Genomic DNA, 14,465 nt, shown 5'->3' with positions numbered 1-14,465 from the left:
TTGCTGTGACTGCTATCATTTGGTGTTGCCATTTTTCTTGTGTGGTTTTTTTTTTTTTTCATTCCATATGGAGAAAGGTTGGGGGAGGAGACAACCTGCCTCCAAAATTAATGGTGTTGAGTATATAGTGTGTTTGGGTCCTGCTCATCTGGTATTTGTAAGAAGTTTGATTAAAAGGACATATATAGACAAATGTAACTAGCAAATTCTGAAAGATATTTGGCTTAGCAGAGACTCTTTGGGTCAGTCCACCTCTCCAAGGTCAAAATGATGTAGTAGTTTCCGTAAAAATGTTTCTGAAAAATCCAAGTCTGACGTGCTGTGAATAATTTTCCTCCCCTCCTTCTCTAGCCATACATCTTAGGGGAGAGGAAAGGGCGTCTTACACTGATTCTGTTCTAGCTGTATTGGCAACAAAGATAGTTGCAGAGCATACTTTTCTTGGACACGTCAGTTTCTATTATTAGAGAGTTATACAGTCCCTTCCCTTCTCTTACAGAGGTAGACCTTATCCAGGTATCCCATTGTAGGCCTTCTTTTGTTAGGTCTTTTTCTTCCAATGAGGTATTCATTGATATTGACTATTATAAACTTCTTGGGCCATGCTTTGGGCATAGATAGATTTGGACCATCTCCTGTCCCTCTGGTACAGAGCAGGATAGGGAGAACAATACCTAGCCATCTCTACTCGCTTCCCTATCAGCCCCTGTTAGTTTAAGGCAGCTTAGCTTTCTGCAGGCTTTTATGCCTGCCAGGATGGTTCTTAGTGGGTCAGGGTTGTTAGCATCAGCATTGTTGCAGCTGATAACTTTTGCATTGGCTGCCTCTGGGAGCACTGGGGCTCTGTCTCGGAAGCTTGAATCCAAGGCCAGCTACTGTCTGACCTGTGTTAGTGTTGAGGTTCGACTTCTCTGCCTTTAAACCTTTTGAACCGAGAGAGAGTGAGTGTTGACTTTGGGTTCCTTAGTGCTGGAAGTGTGCATCGGCTGTGTGCCATCACTGTGTGGGTCAGTGTTGAGGACTCCATTCTCACCACAAGTGTCAACACTAGCATCAGTACAAGTGCTACAACTAGTATTGCAGACAAGGAGCTTTTAGTTGCAGCAGTTTCTTTTAGAGGCTCAGAGGCTCAGAGGCTCTACCCTTCCTCCACCTGAGCCTGTGAAATTTATCTTTTCAGAGGGGCAGAGGACCTTGGGACTGCCTGCTCGAGTACTGCTGTGATTCTAAGTTTTCTGCTTTGATGTCTTCATTCTCATAATTTCCCACTGAGGAGCCTGCATGTAAGACTAGACATTTGCACTTCACATCCAACAAGTCTTCTGAGACCGTTACTGATTCTGCTTGTTAATCAGCACCCCAGTTACTCCCCCTGATGGCTCCAAGTTTTGGGAAGATTCTGTTCTTGATGCAGGTAGAGAGGTTAGCCCATTTTCATGTCTGCTTCAGAACATGTCTTGCAGAAGGCCTTCTGGTCCCCTCCAGTCACCTTCCTAGGTGGTTACAAAGTGATGGCCATCATTGCTGTAGTAGTTTTAAAGAAGCCACATAATGAGTACTGCAATGCCAAAGAAATCTGACAGGATACTTTGACCCCTACCATGGACTTGGAATGTTAGAAGAACTCATTAGTTGTCTGCATGGTGGCTGTGGCAGCCCAAAAGAGTTCCTGCTTTTCAGAGCCCTGGGGTTAATCCCCAAGGTAAGAAGTCCAAGGATTTGAGTCTCTTTGGAAAACATCTACACATCCTCTACCTTCTCTCCAAGGATACTTGGCTGTCAGGTGCATATGTCTTAATAGTCCGTGCTGGTTGAGATGTCTCACTTATTGGAGAAGGTGGCCAATACTGATCTAAGGAATAGGTTTGTGGCTCTGGTTGCCACTGTGTCTACTATGTCTAACCTCGCCGTACAACTTGATAATGCTGCAGAAGGTGCAGCTAGGTCAGCAGGCACTGGAATGATACTCCATCGTACCTGGACAGATTTCCAGCTAAATTACAAAACATCCTACCTTAATGTACCTTTCAGTGGTACTGACATTTTTTGGGATGCAAGTCACACCTGTTGGCTTTAAGTTCACGTGTCTAACATTGCTTCTTTCCCTCGGGATGTAAAGGAGCCAACATCAGAGGTTATTCAGGTCAGGCCAGCTGTACCAAGGTCAGCAGTTTGGAAGTAGGCAGTGCATCCATTGGGATAACTTCTGTGACGGAAGCCTGCCCCATTGTAGGAATTCTAGGAATAATCCGGGCTTTAGCAACCTTTATTTCAGAAGTCAGCAGCAGACTCCCTGAGGCCTTGCCCAGCTGCTCCACTCTGGTGGCAGTTGAGCTGTCTTGTTTGTTAGTCACATGACAGGTGGTTCTTAAATGTAACATTTGGAGGACGTACATTTCCCTTTCGTACCCATCTCTGGCTGCTCTATCTTCCTTTTTCTGATGTCCCACCACTTCACAAGAGGGTAGCAGTTAAGCTGTGAATCTCCTTCAAAAAAGAGCAATACAGGAGGTCCTGACAGATTAGATAGTGTCTGGATAGTCTGCCTAAGTAACTTCTTAAGTGGCGTAAATTAGTATGTTTCCAAGCAAAAGTTTCAGGTGGCTGTTGAGTCTGTCTCCTTTGTCTGTCTAGAGAAGATCGGATAGGCTGTTTGGACCTCTAAGACACACACATGCCTGCATGTCGAAGTAACTAAGGAGTCAAGGAAATTCCTTTGGTTTGGGTTAGCAGCCAGTAAGTAACAGCTTCAGGCTTTTCCTTTCAGACTTTCTTCAGTCCTCAGTGTGTTCACAAAATTTGTGACTCCAGCATATCAGAAGCTGTAAGGGTTGAGGACCTTCCTTTATCTAGATGACTGGCTACTAGCTGCACCGATCATGAAGAAGCTGGTAACAGTACAGGTCTTTCTACTTTTTTTCCATTTCTTGGAGAATGTAGTAAACTTTAAGTTCCAGTCTAAAGTTCATAGGGTGCTTGCTGGATATATGGATTTATCTGGTCAGTATACCAGCAGAAGAGATTCCTCCTCCCATGCAGGCCATATCAAGGATTCATCAGTTTCCATGAATTCTGAAAGCAGTATATCACAAGGTGCTGAGGTTCAGGGCAGCTACAGTTTTCATTCTGCCAATGGATGGTACCACATTAAGGTCCTCCATTGGACCCTGGGGGACCCAGTTGGAGCAGTATTTGTATCTGGTATCCAGTTTGTAGATTTCCAAGGAGTGTGTAAACATTTAGCATTATGGCTGGTTGGCATCACCCTTTCTCCCCCTGTTGTTCTCGAACCTCCCCTAGTGACAGTCACGACAGGTACCTCATCCCTTAGGGTTGGGGACATTGTCAGTGGTGGGCAGTCTGAGGTGTGTTTTCACAGACAGAAGCCAGCCTGTGGGCAAACTTCCTAGAGGTGAGGGCAGGTCTTCTAATGCTGTAGCCATTCTAGGATTTCCCTTCCTTAAGGAAAGATAATTGTACACTTTGACAAAATGGTGGTGATGTAACAAGCAGGGAGGAACCCATTCCTATACCCTTTGTAGCGAGACCATGAAACTGTGGGAATGGCATAGTTCATTAAAGTGCTTTCTGGTTGCAGCCCATGTACCTGGTGAAGCTGCTCCCCAGTAGACCTACTGTGCAGGTACTTGTTGATGTCACATAAGTTGCCCCTCAGCTTATCATTGGTGAAAGCCCTGTTCCACTGATAGGGGAAACCTTATGAATTTTTAAGTAATTTTTTTGCCACCCTGACCAACACTGACTGCTTTTCTCCACTGACCCCCCCACCCCCTTGTTGGTCAAGGATGTTGTATCTTTGAGTGGTGGTCATGTCGTCTTTACTCCATTTTCATGTATCTCCATATTTGTGCAGAAGGCATAAGCAAAAAAAGCCTGGGTTATTCTAACACTGTTCTGGACTTCACAAGTTTGGGTTCTCCATCCATGTTTTTGCCTTCTGGAGAAGCCCTGTCTCCCCTGTCAAGCAAGCCTTATCCAAACATTCATGCTTTTGGGTTCAAATCATTGTTTCTGCTCCTAGATCCAGTACCAAGAAAATGGACAAAGCAAATGGGCACATTTCTAAGTGGATATTGGAGAGGGAAAGTGGATCCCTTTTCTGCTGTGGTTCCTGTGGTCCTTGATTTTTTTGCATATGTTTTTGATGCTGGCGTTTGCTTCTGCATCAGAGTGCACATAGTGACCACATCAAACAACCGTTTAGGCACTTGAGTTCTTCTGTAGCCTTCCTTAAGGTTTGCAGGACTTTCCTCAGGGGTACCTTTAGGCTCAGACACTTGCTTAGAGAAGTGAAGTGATTCTGCCAATGGATCTTAACCTCTCTGGAGATGCTTACCCTGCCACCTTTCAGCCATTGGTCAGGGCAGATCTGAAGTGTCTGTCATAAGGCAGATTTGTGAGTGACAGGCTTTTGACATTGATGTACTTTGTCTTGGTTTTCATAAGGATAAGATGTGTTTTACTTACTAATCCATTTTTCATGCCTAAAGTGGCTCCTGAGAGTAGCAAAGCTGTTAACCTTCCAATGTGAACTTTCACAGTCACTGTAAAGCACAGCACTTGCTAGATTGCATGGATGTCCATGAACAATTAATTGCACTTGTATCTAGATCATAGATTAATGAAACCTAGGAAGGGTTCACTGTAAGATTTCTTTTGTTTCTAGTAGACTAGGTATTAAAGTGTCTAAGGCTGCAGTGTTCAGGTAGCTGTCTGACTGTACAAGGTTTATGTATTAAAGGTTTGACAAATCCCTGTCCAGTGATCCAAAAGCGTATTGTACTAGAACGTTTGCTGTCTGTCATTCCTGCTTCTGCAACAACTCTGATATGTACACCGCTTGTGACATCAGCTTCACTGGGCACCTAAGCAATGCAGGCTGGATGTGACCCCCAGGTCTCTGTTGGTGTTTGGAACTGCAGTTGTCAAAGTTCTTCTTTCTTAAGGCCACCCAGGTAGGTTTGCTGAGGTCTCTGTCTTGGTAACAGAGGAGGATAAAGTTGATCCTTATTAGAGCTGGAAGTTTTAAGTATTTCATGATGGCATACATGGTCAAGATTCATCCTTCTGTGTTGTCCTGCCCACCTTCCTGTGGCCTGGTAGGAGAATTGTTTTTGTGTGTGCCATTCCTACGTCCATTCCCAGCAGTTTATTCGGATTTAAATTATGGTGGCTTGACACAGTAGATTATGGCGAAGGGCGCTGGAAGAAGTCTAGATGTTGGTCAGAAGCTCATATCGCAGGCACATAAAAGGGGGGGGGGGTGAAGGATAGATGCAAGTCAAAAGGTAATCACAATTAAGATGCAAGATCTAACATACGTCATTTTGTCCCCTTGTCTGGTATCGTTGCAGAGGTGCAGAGGAAAAGCAAGACATATTTATGGCTAGTGGGCATGTGGTGAATAGTTCATTAATATGTAGGGACTATAGAATGTTTAGAATTATGGATAATTTGGGAAGGGTTGAAATCCACTTAACTTGTGATGAGATCATTTGTGTATGGAAGGGATACCTCTGATCTAAATTGAGGTTGATGTTCGAGAGGGAGTTCCTAAGACATGTCTGGTGAACTTGTTACTAAATAATTCAGCTGCATTGTAGGCTTCTGAAACAGGACTCTTGGAACAGATGAGAGAAGCATGAAGTACTTCTGCAGATGTACTTGAAATAGTAGCTGTGTCACATAGTTAACATGACAGGGGCATACAAAGTGTGACCTTGCAGCTTTTTGGTACAAGGTCATAGCCAAAGAAGAAGCTATTTTTGTTTGAGTACTTACAGTAGATGACAAAAATATATATACTGTATCGGAACATTCTGGGTCTCCTTGTAGAGCCTTTCTGAAATCTGTTTTTAATCTGCTGTAGCAATTAATGTTGTAGAAGCAGGCAAACCTACTAGATGAGCTTATCTCTGCATTATGGGCCTTTAAATCTCCAGTGAAAACAGCATGTCTTGTATTTACTTTGAATTCTTAGCTTCTGCAAAACCAGCTTTTGTATTCTGAAGTGCTGGTAAGTGTTTGAGGCTGTGCTGCTGTTTGCGTGCTTCCTACGTAATCACTTCATAGTAGAAGATCGGGAGTGTGTGTGCATGCCTGTCTATCCCAAGAGCTGTTTTGTGTTGCTTCAGCTACGTTAACCCTTTAGTATGTGCTACTTCATATAGCATGTGTGCTAGATTCATGATATGGGGGTGGTCTGTTGTGGGTTGAAAGCCAGGATTGTATTAAAGCCTGCATAACTGCTGATGTGGAAGACCTAACAAGTAATGTAGGTATTTTTTATAGTATGTGTAGAGAGCAAACATAGTCTGTCAGATTTTGTTATGCTAGTGTTTTGTAAATATCCCGTAGAAAGAAAAAAGATTTATATCTCCTATTCTGTATCTTGGTACAGTCTATTAGAAATTAAGGCTGTCGGGCATCTTTAGTGCCGTTATCCAGTGCCTTATCAGAAGTTCAAGACTCTTAGTATGAATCCTAAAACTAAGAAGCTTTTTGTCCCCCACCCAGTGCGATTTGCCTTCATGCCTGATGACTGTAAAGCCTCCCCTAATGAAATTCTACTCGTTTATTTATTTATATATATATATATATATATATATATATATATATATATATATATATATGTAATGTATACACACAAAAGGGGACGAGGTGTCCATCATCCAAGCAGCTATGAATGTGCTTTGTGTCCCTTCGCACATCCAGTCGTGCCAGTCTTCTACCCCAAGCTTTACATCATCTAGGATATGAGCAACAGGGATGTTTCTGTGTTGTACTCCTTCAAGGCATTTGCCAAGGTGCTAGAGGCGAGTAAAGTTTCCCCTTGTATCTTGTAGCTGTGGTTTGGTATTTTATCGGTTCGGTCTGGTGGTCCTGGTGTGTCTATGTTGATCCCTAACCCTGTCCCTTGCAGGTTGTGTGTGCACCTGCATCACATCAGGATCTACCAGTACTCCTCTGTCTGCATGAGTTCTCCTTGATGTGTGAAAACAAGGGTTACCATAACCAGCTGGTATAGCTGTCGTGCACACCCCTCCTGGTACTGGTATCCACTTTCCTTGCTCTGGAGTCTCTGCAGTTAACACACGAGTGGCATAGGCGCCATCACACCTTTACCCCCCACCCAGATGGGGAAACAACACCCACTCATTTCCCATCTTCCGTACCCCGACTTTTTGATTTCCCGTCCACTATCTGAACTCCAATTGTCTGAGTCAAGTTTGTAGATTTATCCCCCTGCTCCTGAAGGCTGGAGTCCAAAACTTAAAAGAAATGGAAAAAAAGGTATTCTGCAGATTCCACCGATTTTGGACTTGGTGTAAGTAATTTTTTCTTTATTTCAATGATTGCACCTAATTAGTTACAAAAGGTACCCCAGTTATCCATCGGTGTGTAATTTGCAGTAGTGTGTTGCAGCTGAATTTTAGTTGGCATGCCTCTGGATGTTATGTAACCATCTGTAAATGTCAGTATTATATGTTGGTGACCATACCTAAAGTAATGCATAGTAGAATCATTTGATAGCATTGTAAAAGCTGGGGCAGATTTTGGTGGCATATTATTCTGTTCTGTATTCCTTATATGTTTGTATGTTTAATTACCTGCATTCCTTTCATGTCCATCTGATATTGTCAATCTTCATCTATTCTTGACTTGTGGGCTATGATTCCGATTCTCAGAACCGATCCGGCCAATATATAGCTTGCGACAGCCAAAAAATTTCTCTAGCAAGTGTACCAGCAGTGCTCCTCTCCAAATTACCTCTGATCTTGTTTGCCGCTATTAAGATAAGATGCATCAGCCGATTCCTCTCTCATAGCCAAGTAAAACATTTTTATATTTACTTCTTTCTATAACTGATTCTGAAATCTTTACTTTACTTCTATAAAATAATAAATAAATCTTTGATCTCCCCTGTGCAAGTGTGTTGTTTCCCTTACCGTTGGTAACTTTTCCCTTCCACCATCGAGGGTAGTTTTCCCTTTCTCCTCTCTCTCTCACTTTCTCTTCTACTGTTGATAATCTGTCTACCATTGTTAGTAGATTTTTCCCTTTTTTTAAAGTGTGACTGAGTTTCTTTGTCTTTGATAATTTATTTTTGCTTTCTTCTGCCTTTCAGTCCTCTTTTTCTCATGACTGTGGCATAAAACCTAAAAGCTCTACTATTGGCTTTAAACAATGTACATAGTGCGGCAGAAAAATGCCGAACTCTGATAATCATGAAAAATCTGTTTACTATTTGGGTGTTCCCTATTTGAGTGTAGACTGTTCCATCTGCTAGGGTTTCAGTAATAGAACTCTGGCAGAGAGGAAAAATAAACTCTCATTCTCAAAGGGCTCCTTAAAGCCCCTTTCGAGGAAGCCTTGTCCAAGGGCGACCAGTCTCTTCAGGCCTCTGGATCAAAATCCTCCCGTTCGGTGCCAACCTCTCCATCCGCTAAGAAACACCAACATATCTCTGAATGTTCCTGTCTGGAGCCGAAATCCACATTCCAAAGCTTTCAGAATGGTTGGAATCTTCAGCACCAAAAATCTTACCGGCGCCTTCAACACAGACTACAACACCCATTCAACCCATGATTACTATTGCTGCTACTGTAACTACGACTCCAACACCAGTGTCCACTGCCACTACAGCAATATGGGTGTCTATTTCCCCCACAGTACAGCAGATGGTGCTGAAGTCTGATATAACTACCCAACCCAGGACTATTTATTCTCCCTCCTTGGACAGCTTCTTAGTCTTTTCATAGAGAGATGCGACTCTCCCTCTGGGTTGTCCATTTGCTCCAACAGACGTCTCTCTGAAGTTGATATTGTTAGGTTGGTGGATCAAATCCTGACAGCGAGGGGTCTTCCCTCATCTTCTCAACCCCCCCCTCCTCTCTGGTGCAGGGGGTTACTCAACTTTGATCCCTACTTGTACTCCTCTGACCTCTGCACAGGCTTTAGAGCTCTTGACTCCAACTTCTCAGGTTCCAATGGCTTTGAATGCCAACAACCTTTTTGTCTTAGACACCAAGTCTGGCTCTGCCTCCCTTCGGTACTTTTGGGTCCCTGGGACCGTGTCTTTGCCATTGGACCTGAGGGGTTCAAGCCAGCCCTGAGATTTTCTATGGAACCGACCGTATCTCTTCTGGCTGCGCCAGCTGAGGACACATCCTCTGTTCCGGTCTGTCAGGGTGGCTTTTCAGGGCAGGGTGTGACCCTGGTTCCGAGTTTGTCTCTTTCGGGCTCCCATTCCTCCTGAGGGAGGCTTGCCTTTCAAGCCATGAAAAGAGCTTTGGCCACTGCCTTCTCTCAGGTGGCTCCTGGGTTACCAGAGTCTTTCCCTGTGACCCCAAGTAGTTTGGTTCTGCCACCAACCTTGAACCCGGACAGTGAGCCCCAAGGTCGCCAGATTTTCCTGCTAGAGGAGTAACCTCTTCCGAGTCCTCCTTTAGATGTTCCCACTGAGGAGCCTCCTCGGAAGAGGTTGTCTAAGAGGAAACGCATTGATTCTCCTGAAGAATCCGTCACAGAAGACACGGATTTCGATGAGGGGGAGGGTTCCCCATGGTCACCTCCGGAAGACGTTTCCTTCAGAGACCTTCTTGAGGTCTTAAAACAGAGGGGTGATTGGAAGTCCAAAGACCCTTCTTCTGAGGAATCCGTATACTTGCAGGCCTTTGGTGCTCGCCCGTCTACCTTCTGGGTGACCCTGCCCGCTGACAACCTAATTAAATTGCTCAGTGGGCTTGGAAGGCTCCTGACTCTGTGGAACCAGTCCCCCGGAGATCTGACAAGATTCTTTTAGCTCCTGAAGACCATCCACATTTGCAAAGTGCTTAGTAGTAGACGCATTTGTGCTAGCAGCCACCACCAAGAAAGAATTGGCCGAGGAAAGTTCTACTGTACATCCCCGTAAACAAGAGTTTAGGACAATGGACAGATTCGGGAAGTGGGTCTGTGTGTCATTGGCCTTCTCCATCATGTCCTTGGAACTTCTTGGCATATTTTGCTAGACTTCAAAGGGACCTGGTAAAGGACTTCAAAGGGACCTGGTAAAGGAGCTTTCAGATACCCAAACGGGAGCAGTTGCTGAAGGGGTTCACGAGGAAGTGGCCTCCCAGTTAGCTACCCTGGAGTGTATTTTGAATTTGTCCATGAGGCTTATAGTGCATACAGCTGAAGGGGTGACCAGGTCAGCAGGTTCAGGTATAGTTATAAGACGACACGCTTGGATGTGCCTGTGTGAGTTTCCGGAACCATTCATATCTTCCTTCATCAGTGCTCCCTTTGACAGATCCTTTGTTTGGACCCAAGGTAAAGGAAACTCTTTCCAGTCTAGTGTCACTAGCTCACTCTACCTAATACAGAGAGAACATTTGTGAAGTGCAAGCCACTTAGGTCCTTAATTTTGAATTATCTTCTGTTTCTCCTTTCTCCCTTTCCACTTTCCCAAAAAAATAAATAAATTAAAAATTTCTAAGCTGCTTCCTGCCTTTCCTGTAGTCTAGTCCAGATACAGATCTGCTGTATCCAGGACTGTTTGTAAGCTTCTGAGCCCCCAAGCCTTTCTGTGTTGGAGGGAATTCTTCTAGCTTATCAGTGAGAGTGGTAAGCACTAGGTAGCCTATCTACCGCAAGAGTGGTTTCTGGCCCAGAAATTGTAGTTTATTGGCCGTTTGGGCAGTTTTTCCATCGCTTTCAACTTTCTGGTTTAAAAGCCCGCGTTTGCACTTGTTTCCCACCTTTCCTGTTACTAGTCTAATCCAGATACAGATTTGCTGTATCCAGGACTGTTTTAAGATTCTGAGCCCCCCCAAGCATTTCTTTGTTGGAGGGAAGCATTCTAGCTTATCTACCACAAGATACAGGTACAGATTCTTAGCTTTAGCACTTGAATTTGTTTATTCGTGCTCAACACTTGTTCAGAACTTGTTGTTGGCACTCAATTAGCTACAAGTTACTACAGCACTCAACCTTCCTCTTTACCTAGAGGAAAACAGTTTTTGTACTTTTCCTCACTTGCATAGAGAAAAACAGCTCTTATACTCACTTGTCTAAAGGAAAGTAGTTTTTTATTCGGGCATGTCCAAGGGTCAGCTCCCAGTGTTCTCTCCTGTCTATCTGATGAATCTGGGCATCTTGGGGCAGTGTAGCAATTGCTTCATGTACACAGACAACCCTCTCCTCCTACCACCCAACACCATGACCTGTGAGAGATGCACTTATCTAGCCAAACTGGAGGTAAGGCTCTCTCCAACTAAGACTGAACTTGACAGTCAAGAGGAGAAGGTAAACACTTGCACCACACCACACTCATCACATAGTCCCACTAAATCTGCACCACCAAAATCCACACATAGAAATGCAAAAACATTTGCGGAGGCGCTCAATAATAATCTGCTCAAGCAAAAGAGACCTCCAAAGCAGAAACGCAAGCAACATCCGCCCCTCAACTCAACCCAACCCAAATGACACACAGCCCACAGACTGTGTGCCACTCAACCACAGCCCGTAAGGCAAAACAATGTATCCAACACACTAGTCATAGATGACTCTATAGTCAGGCACACTGATGTCCCAGTCACTAGGTTAAACAAGGAGAAGGCTACTGTCAGCTGCCTGTCGGGTGCCAGGATCTGCCACATAACCCACGCAGTCAGGTCACTGCACAACAAGTACAAATATAACTCTGTCATTGTCCATGTTGGTGTGAATGACCTGAGACATACCTCCCTGGGGTACATGAAAAGAGACCACAGAAGAGCTCTCTGATCTTGTAGCCCAGGCAGGTATGACCCTAGCCCTGAGTAGCATTCTGTTATCGCCCAGAATGATACCGCAGTACAAGGACAAAATGAATTACTTCAACAGTTGGCAAAGCTTTTGGTGTCATTCTAAAGGGATCCAGTGTCTGTCTGCCTGGGACGACATTGTCTACAGACCACGATGCTTTACCAGAGATGGCCTGCACCTGTCACCTCTGGGATTCTGGATACTGGCTAAGGCTCTTGCTGCCCCTATAGTGCCATTTTTAGGCAAGGTTCAAATGACAAATTCACCACCGTAACAGGAACAGGCAAGCAAAAACTGAGGGTAATGCTACTCCATGCTAGAAGTCTAAATCTCAAAATGCACTCCTTCGAGGCACTCCTTAAAATGGAGAACATCGATATCTGTGCAGTGACTGAGACCTGTTTAAGGCTCCAGGGAGCACCCCTGCATTACCAGGCTATAACTCATACCACACTTTTCGGCCACCTAACCTGGACAAGAACACCAAAGGCGGAGGTGTATCCATATTCATTAAGGATATCCGCACCTCCAGGCTAGTTGCTCAGCATAATGTATCTGAGGTTATCAAAGTGCAACTAACTCTGGGCAAAACTGCAATCCAAATTGTAGCTTGCTACAGATCCCCCAGGATTCCCACACCTGTTTTCTTGATATACTGGAAAATATTAGTGTTCAACCAAACACCCTAATAATGGCCGATTTCAACTACCCCACTATTAACTGGGAAAACTACTTGTGTACTAACTCCTTCACTCAACGCTTTCTGGAATTCATAAATTCCAATGCCCTGGATCAATTTATCCACACCCCCACCAGGGGCAGCAATATCCTAGACCTAGTCATTTCCAACATGAGTGATCGGTGTTCCACACCTGAAGTCGACTCCTGTGTCAGATACGACCATAAGCTAATCTCCCCTAGATATCCACATCCCGCCCCCACCCCCCATTAAGGAAATCACGGTAAAAAATTTCTCCATAGCCAACTTCATGCTTCTTAAGACAGAAGTGGTGAACTTCATGACACTCATGCAGATGGACAGTACAGTTATGACTGCTGAATCCTACACAGATGCACTCTATAAGCACTTACATGAGTACATGGATCGTGCTATCCCAAACAGAACCAGCACACTGTCCTCCAAAAAAAGGAAGCCAATCTGGTGGTCCCCTGCCATAAACAAACTCTACAACAGAAGGAAGGAACTGTTGCAAAAGAGAGTAAATCCCATGAGTGGAGGGGTTTCCTGGTCAGCCTCAGTAAGAAGCTGAGATCCCTTATAAGATCCTCCAAAGCTAGCTACGAAAACAAGATCGCCACTGATTCTAGGGACAACCACAAAGCATTCTATAGCTATGTCAAGAATCTCAATGGCAACACCCAGATCTGCTCTGAGTTACAGCACAACTGTATGAAAATTACAGATCCAGCTGATATTGCCAACGTCCTAGCAGGTTCTGTGCTAATTTTACCCCACCCCCCACCCCCTAAAGGGCCCATAACTATACAGGAAGAATGCAGTCTCCCTGTAATCACAACTATGCAGGTAAAAGCTGCACTGTCTAAAGCCAAAAACACAGCATCCATGGGACCGGACAGCATCCCAGGCTGTGTTTTACATGAACTTCAGAATGAACTGGCTCCCCACCTAAGCACCATGTTCAATCATAGTCTCGTGTCCACAAAGGGGGAGCCACCACTCATACCAGGAACTATCGCCCTATTAGCCTGACGAGCCTGGTCTGTAAGGCCATGGAACGTATCATCATGGAATTCGTAAAGAAAGACATTGGTAATCTCCAAACTCTGGACCCCACCCAGTTTGGGTTTGTAAAAGGCAGATCATGCCTCCTGAACCTGATCGACTTCTTTGAGGCACTCACCAAAGTTGTAGACGAGGGTAAGGTGGTTCACACAGCCTATCTTGACCTCGCCAAGGCTTTCAACACCATCCACCATTCTGGAATTATAGCTAAAGTCACTAAACTAGGTATCGATCCCTATGCCACAAAATGGGTTGCCAGTTGGCTCACTGACAGAACCCACACTGTAAAAGTTGCAGACTCAAAATCTGACTTCAAACCAGTGACCAGGGGGAGTACCACAGGGTTCAATTTTGGGACTTCTCCTGTTTGGTATCTACTTCTCTGAAGTACAGGCTAGCACAGAAGGCTTTTGGCTAACGAAGTTCGCAGATGACTGCAAACTAGGATCCATAGTGGAATCCCCAGATGATGTGGACATACAGAAGGGCCTCACTGAGACAGATGCCTGGTGTCAGAGCCATGGCCTCAAGCTCAATGCCAAAATGTGCATTGTCATCCCCTTTGGTAAAAACTATGTACCCATGAACTACCACATAGGAGGCAGTCTACTTAACGCCAAATGTGTGATAAGAGACCTGGGGACCCTGGTGGACAGTAGTCTCCTTTGATAATCACATTGCCACAGTAGTCAGGAAGTCCTTCTACGTGGCACACCTCATCACAAAAGGGTCCTCATCTAGGAAAAAAGAGGTCATTGTTCCCCTCTACTCAACACTCATTAGACCCATTATGGAGTACAATGCCCCTTTTGGAATGTACCTCACAAGACATCTGCAGCAGCTGGAAAGGCCACAAAAGTACCTCACAAAGAGGATTACTGGCCTC

The 14,465-nt window shown here is 44.6% G+C and overlaps 1 protein-coding gene across 3 annotated transcripts in view; it reads left to right on the top strand.

Annotated features, from left to right (window-relative positions):
- ZZZ3 (zinc finger ZZ-type containing 3) overlaps window positions 1-14,465 on the top strand; it is a 1,369,419-nt gene that overhangs the window by 112,706 nt on the left and 1,242,248 nt on the right. The gene's annotated exons all lie outside the window — the stretch shown is intronic.

The sequence above is a fragment of the Protopterus annectens genome, chromosome 10.part0 (genome assembly GCF_019279795.1).
Source record: "Protopterus annectens isolate FY-2018-M chromosome 10.part0, PAN1.0, whole genome shotgun sequence".
Classification (NCBI taxonomy): Eukaryota; Metazoa; Chordata; order Ceratodontiformes; family Protopteridae; genus Protopterus; species Protopterus annectens.
The sequence above is the reverse complement of the archived record's forward strand: the minus strand, read 5'-3'. Positions and strand labels throughout refer to the sequence as shown.